Below are 6,517 nucleotides of genomic sequence, written 5' to 3'. Positions count from 1 at the left end.
TATCCCAATTTTAAGAGGCTATTTTTGACATTATTAACATGAGTTAACCCATCCTCATCTACTTTTATTTTCGACCACACATTTACTTCAAAGTTGCATTTTAATCTCATGTATTTAATGGGGAGCCATCTAGTGCAACAATTTTCTCCCCCAATAATATAAAGTTATGTAGGTAATTATAAGGACACATTTTTTAAAAAATATGATAAAATACATAGTAGGGAGAGTAATCAACTAGAAGAAAAAATCAAATTCTTTACCTAAATAAATTCAATATCTAAAATTTCTGAAACTATAAATATCTTTATACTCAAAAACTTATTTTACTGTAATCATTTAAACAGATTTTATGAAATATTATTTACATTCCATAAAACTCACATGTTAAAATTATATATTTCAAATATACATAGTATGCTTACAAAGCTATGAAACTATCACCATAATATAAACTTAGGGCATTTTTGTCATCCTTAAAAGACATATCATATGTCTTAGAAGTCACTTCCCATCTCCCTCACCCAAGCCACCATTGATCAATTTTCTGTCTCTATAGATTAGTCCTCTGGACATTTCATAATAACAGAATCATATAATATATGACCTTTTGGAACTAGTCCTCTGGACATTTCATAATAACAGAATCATATAATATATGACCTTTTGGAACTAGTCCTCTGGACATTTCATAATAACAGAATCATATAATATATGACCTTTTGGAACTAGTCCTCTGGACATTTCATAATAACAGAATCATATAATATATGACCTTTTGGAACTGGCTTCATTCACATGGCATAATGTTTTTTGTGGATATTGTTTAAATATATTTTTATTGATTTCAGAAAGGAAGGGAGAGGGAGAGAGAGATAGAAACATCCTATATAATAAAAGGCTAATATGCAAATCGACCAAACGGCAGAACAACCAGTCGCTATGATGTACACTATCCACGAGAGACAGACACCCAAAACATGAACTACCCCCTGGTGGTCAGTATGCTCCCCCTGTGGGCCAACCTCAAGGTTGGTGAGAGCAGCGGCAGTGGTGGGAGCCTCTCCCACCTCCGCAGCAGCACTACGGATGTCCAACTGCTAGCTTGGGCCCGCTCCACGTGGGGAGTGGGCCTAAGCCAGCAGTCGGACATCCCCCAAGAGCTCCCAGACTGAGAGAGGGTGCAGGCCAGCTTGAGGGACCCCGCCCAACTGAACAAATTTTGTGCACTGGGCCTCTAGTCAATAATGAGAGAGATGATCAGCTGCCTCTTGCACACCCCACACTGGGGATCGAGCCAGCAACCTGGGCATGTGCCCTGATTCAGAATCAAATGGTGACCTCCTGATTCATGGGTCAAGGCTCAACCAGTTAGCCATGTTGACCAGTCAATAAAAATATTTTTTAATTAAAAAAATACAACTTTGAATGGGAATGATTGGCTTAAGGAAATTAACTTTCTTTCAATGTTGATATCTTTGTGTTTCTCCTTTAGATATAAGGAGAACACTATGAAGTTATCAAGAATTCATCATGACCAGCCTATGAAACCTCTAGATCGAACAGTCTTCTGGATCGAGTTTGTCATGCGCCACAAAGGAGCCAAACATCTGCGGCCAGCCTCCTATGACCTCACCTTACTGTTCACAATTTAGGTTCTCAGATCCAAATTTGTTTTCAAGTGACTACCTGGTTAACAGTTATAAATATGTCATGCCAAACATAAAAACTTATTAAAAGTAAACCAAAAATAAAGTCATATGAATATATTTTTAAATTTGTTATTCTAATTGCAAAGTTATACCAAAATATTAGCTTATCTGTGTTTCAAACATTACACATGAACACAAGAACATTAAGTAGTCTATTCACATATTAATATTATTTTGCAAATACTCGGAATATTTTAATATTTGGGTGCAAAAATCTGTAGTTTTATCTTTTGCTAAACAAAACTATTCAAAAGTTAGAATTGTGCAAAATAATTCACCTTCTATTTCATTTTGGGAGAACGCCCATGCTCCTGTGTTTTACTGTGCATACAGCCTCAGCATCACTTCTTTCCTACAGACATGGAAGTCATTTGCTTTGATTCAGTTTAAGTTAATTTATCATCAAAACTGATATGGATTGAGAAATATTACAACAGCTAATTGTTTCCTATTGTACACTGAGCTATATATGAAAGACTTTGGTTTCAGTAGCTAATTCTATTTACCTCATTGCCCCCTAAAAAGATTCACCAGGTTTTTTCACTCTCATTTTAGTCTTTGATAATGGGTATATGCTTCCAATTATAAGTTTGATAATGTAGAATCCATTCTGTAAAGGGACTTACTGAATTTTCATTCTCTCCAAACATATGTGTACATATATATGCCCACGTCTTGTAAAACAAGGCACAGAATCACTTAGCTACTTACAGACACAGTGAACAATAAAATGTGTTTGTTGAAGGCAGTTGAAATAGTGATTATTTCATACTAGGGGCCCAGTGCACGAATTCCTGCACCTTGAATGGAGCTGTAGACTGCAAGGCTGCAGTGGGCACAAGGGCGAGTCTCGGCCCATCCTCCATGCCCTGGCCTGGTGCCTCCAGCTGCAGCCCCCAGTCTACTCTCTGCTGGTAGCCCCACTCTCACCACCCTCCTCCCAAGTGCTGACAGCATGGAGTGATCTGGGCCAATGCCAGGCACCAGAAGCAGGTGTAAGCACAGGACGGTACCGCAACACATGGGAGCAAAAAATTTTCAGTAACCACCAAAGGCTTCCCTCAATGACAGCAACCAGCACCCCGCCTTGGTCTGGTGCCCACACTAAGCTGCTACACCATACCGCAGTGACCAACGTCCTTTTGATCTGTTTGCATATTAGCCTTTTATTATATAGGATAACTCATACTAGACCAGCATGTCTCATTACTTCTTTCTTTCCTCACAAGTCTGTTGTTCCATCCCTCTCATTAACCTTATATAAAAGCATTACAATCTTCAGCATGACAAAAGAAAAAATAAAATCATCTTTTTCTTTTCATTCTAGGAACAATATGACTGACCATTATCAATAGCAATCCAAAGAAAAAAAAATCATGAAAATTTTATGGAAATAGGAAAATCAAGTCACAAGGATTCTCAAGGCTGTCCTAAAACATACACACCAGGATTGCAGGGGTCCAGATGAGAAAATCATTCTGGACTTTATTGGTCAAGAAGACCATCATCAGATTATCATAGTAAATATTTTCCAGGCTAAGGCACGAATTCATTTTAGAAACAAATGAAAACTTTATTGCCAGGGGAATTACAGGGCATATTTCTCACTGAATTTCCATAGAACTCTTCTAGATATTTGAAATCATTTCAAAGGAAAAACAGAACTAACACATTGTCATTGTAGGTAATAATGTTAAATCATGCATATAAGCTTAATTTTCCTCAGATCTACTCTGTAACACATATAACTGATAAAGTTTGGTAATCATTGTAGAGTGAGAAACCTTACAAAACACAAACAAAAAAGACAAACATTCCAGGATGGAAATACATGGAGGATATGAACAGGCACTTCACAGAAGTAGAAATGGCCAATAACATATCAAGGATGGCAAAGGCCCTGATTTCAGGTAAAGGTAAACTGAGTCAGTAAATTGTTACCCACGGAATATTTACCAAGCATAGGAATCTACGCGAGAAGAGGCCGCCTTGGCTGCCAGAAAGTACTCACTGGAGGGCCCAAGCTGCCCGTGGGGGAGGAGGCGCTGAGTCCCTGGACACAGAGCCTGGCAGCGGCCTTCCAGTGCAGCAGGAGCCAGAGCAGCTGCTTCCTGGGCCACTTGGCGCCCAAGCCCGCAGGTCCCCAGGTGAGACTCTGTGCTCAGCCGGCTTAGTGCTTCTGAGCTGGGCGAGCACCCACAGCTGCAGCCAACAATGGCGTCCTTGCGAGTCCTTGGCTGCGGTGGGCTCCACTGCCCATTTCTCTGCACCTGGCAGCAGCCTGTGCAGGCCGCCTTGGCCTTGTGGACTACGACGCAGTAGAAAGCAGCTAATTGGTCTGCTAGGCACTGCGTGACTCTGCATGAGTCCTCCAGGCCAGGGTCTTAATAGGAGGGTGAGTAGGGATTGGGGGCGGGGGCCACCTCCCAGTACCTGCTCCTGCACCTGTTCAGTTCTGCCTGGAGCTCCTGCCCCATACTCCCCCCTGAAGTCAGCCACGCCCTCTAGACCCAGGTTGCTCCCTGGCCAGCTGCCTATTGCTCAGTCAACGTGCCCATTTGCTACCTGGTCAAGATGCCTCTCTCAGGGCTGGTGCTGGCCCACCAGCCTCTCCTGTTGGCCAGGGTCACATGTTTCAAGGGCCAAAACACAATCTACCACTATGACTGGGCCTTGCCATGGCTGGATCTTCGCTCTGCTCCCTCCAGCTGCACGGATGGCAGGGTGCGGGCTTGTAACTGGGGTCCTGGCTGCCTGCAGAGGCCAAAAGTGTTGAAGATCGCTGCACGGCTGGGCCTCTCGGACACTGGCAGCCTGTTGCCCTTGGATGCCTTCAGACTTGCAAACCTTGGAGCAAAGCCTTCCCTGGCTTCTCAGCCACCTTAAGCGGCACTCCCTGCAGTTGCTGAGTACAGGAGAGAAAGTGTCGATCACTGAATAAACCACAATAAGCGATTCCCAGATTCTGGGTCACCCCACCCCTAGAGGCCACAAGTGGGGGTGGGCATGTGTTGTGTGCCTCATTTCCTACACATCCCTTTGAAACGTTTGGAACTAAGAGATGCAGAGAGCACAAAACCCTTAGGACAGGCAATCCCAGAAAGCTGTGAAGATACTGCTGTCTTTGTCAGAAGCCCAAGAGTTAGACTCTTTAACAGTCCAGCATGTTATGGGGCCTCGTGGCACATGAGCAGTGGCTGTCTGCAGTCTTCCCCGCGTGGCTCAGCCTCTGCAGAGAAGTTCCCTTCACCGCATCCATCGCCTACCAAACTGAAGGCGCCTGCAGGACACGGAGCTACCTGCCATCCAGAGGGGACGAGTGGGTTTGGAGGCTTTTCAGCTCTTTTCTTGTTCATCTTCCCCACCAAGGAAGGCAGGACCCATCCGGAAAAGGACCTTCTGCATCTTCCCTTCTAAGGAGTTGGATTTTTTGTCTCTGGTGCACATAAGGTACAATCTTCCTGACACCAGTATGTGGATTTTTAGCCTGTAAGTCTGAAAGGACCACAAGCTCTTCTGCAGCTCTTTACTAGCATTTGCCAACCCTCATGGACTGATTTGAATACTTATTTTCCTTGAGCCATTTCCATCCCTCCTCACTTTCCTGCCTTCCACCACTCTTGGATGAATGGATGCTGCAATTCTAGGTGTTGTAATTTGTGGACCTGTTATTTTTGTTGTTTTCTGTGAGGCACATATATTGGATGTGAGAGGTAAAGAAGCACTCAGTTTTTCCTGGTCACTGCCTTGGTAGCCATTACTATCTTATTTCTTGTCACTCAGGTTAGGTTGTGGTCTCTTGCTCCACTGCAAAAAAATAACACAATATAAATTCTGAAGACATGGAACAGGAGGAAAGGCCACATGGCCATATCTGCAGGGTTTTGTGGAGTGATTTTTCTTCCCCTTGAAGGGAAAAGGCTTTTTCAACTGGTACGTTTGAAGTTGCCCTACTATAAGAGGTACCAATTTGGGATGAGTGCTACTGCAATACAGAATGCTCAGCTGAAACTTATTGGTGTACAACTTACTCTTGGCCACCATCGAATCTGTCTGGGGTTTCAAAGGAATATTGGGTGCTGCAAATAGGAACCAAAGGGGTAATTTATTAAATCCATTAAACCTGTGATTGGTTACTCTTTTCTTGCAACTTTAAAGAAACTAAAAATGGGGGAAGGGGCAGTTGTCAAAACGCTGTCCAATTTTATATTTTGAAATATATTTTCATTTACAGAGAGGAAGAGGGAGAGAGAGAAAGATAGAAACATCAATGATGAGAGAGAATCATTGATCGGCTGCCTCCTGCACGCTCCCTACTGGGGATCGAGTCTATAACCCAGGCATGTGCCTTTGACCTGAAGTAAACTTGATACCTTTAGTCCACAGGCTAATGCTCTATCCATGGAGCCAAACCAGCTAGGGCACTTGCCCAATTTTAAAATATCACAATTAAACATAAGCTAGTTTCAATCAATCTATCAATCAGTAAATATTGTGTGTGTATCTTCATGTGGAATATAATAACTATGACAAGAACAGTATGACATGTCTTTGTGTCACCATCATTGCCTACTTATTCATCTACCTTTTGCTTTTTCCACTTGTGCTCCAAATGCCATGACTGTTTTTACTTTCAGGTGGAGGATTTATATTTTAGCTTCCTGACTGATTTCTCTTTGGACATAAGCATGAACCATGGTAAAAGGGATCAGCCATTTGAAAAGAAAAGGACATACAGAAAGCCAAGAGACATATGAAAACATGCTCAAAGTCACTAATCATCTGAGAGATGCAAATCAAAACAACAA

At 42.5% G+C, this 6,517-nt stretch overlaps 1 protein-coding gene across 1 annotated transcript in view; it reads left to right on the top strand.

Annotated features, from left to right (window-relative positions):
• Positions 1-6,517, top strand: part of LOC102770344 (UDP-glucuronosyltransferase 2B17) — a 53,390-nt gene that overhangs the window by 18,697 nt on the left and 28,176 nt on the right. The window lies entirely within an intron of this gene.

This window comes from Myotis davidii, unplaced genomic scaffold (assembly GCF_000327345.1).
Source record: "Myotis davidii unplaced genomic scaffold, ASM32734v1 scaffold234, whole genome shotgun sequence".
Lineage (NCBI taxonomy): Eukaryota > Metazoa > Chordata > Mammalia > Chiroptera > Vespertilionidae > Myotis > Myotis davidii.
Note: the sequence above shows the minus strand (reverse complement) of the source record. Positions and strands in the feature narration are given on the sequence as shown.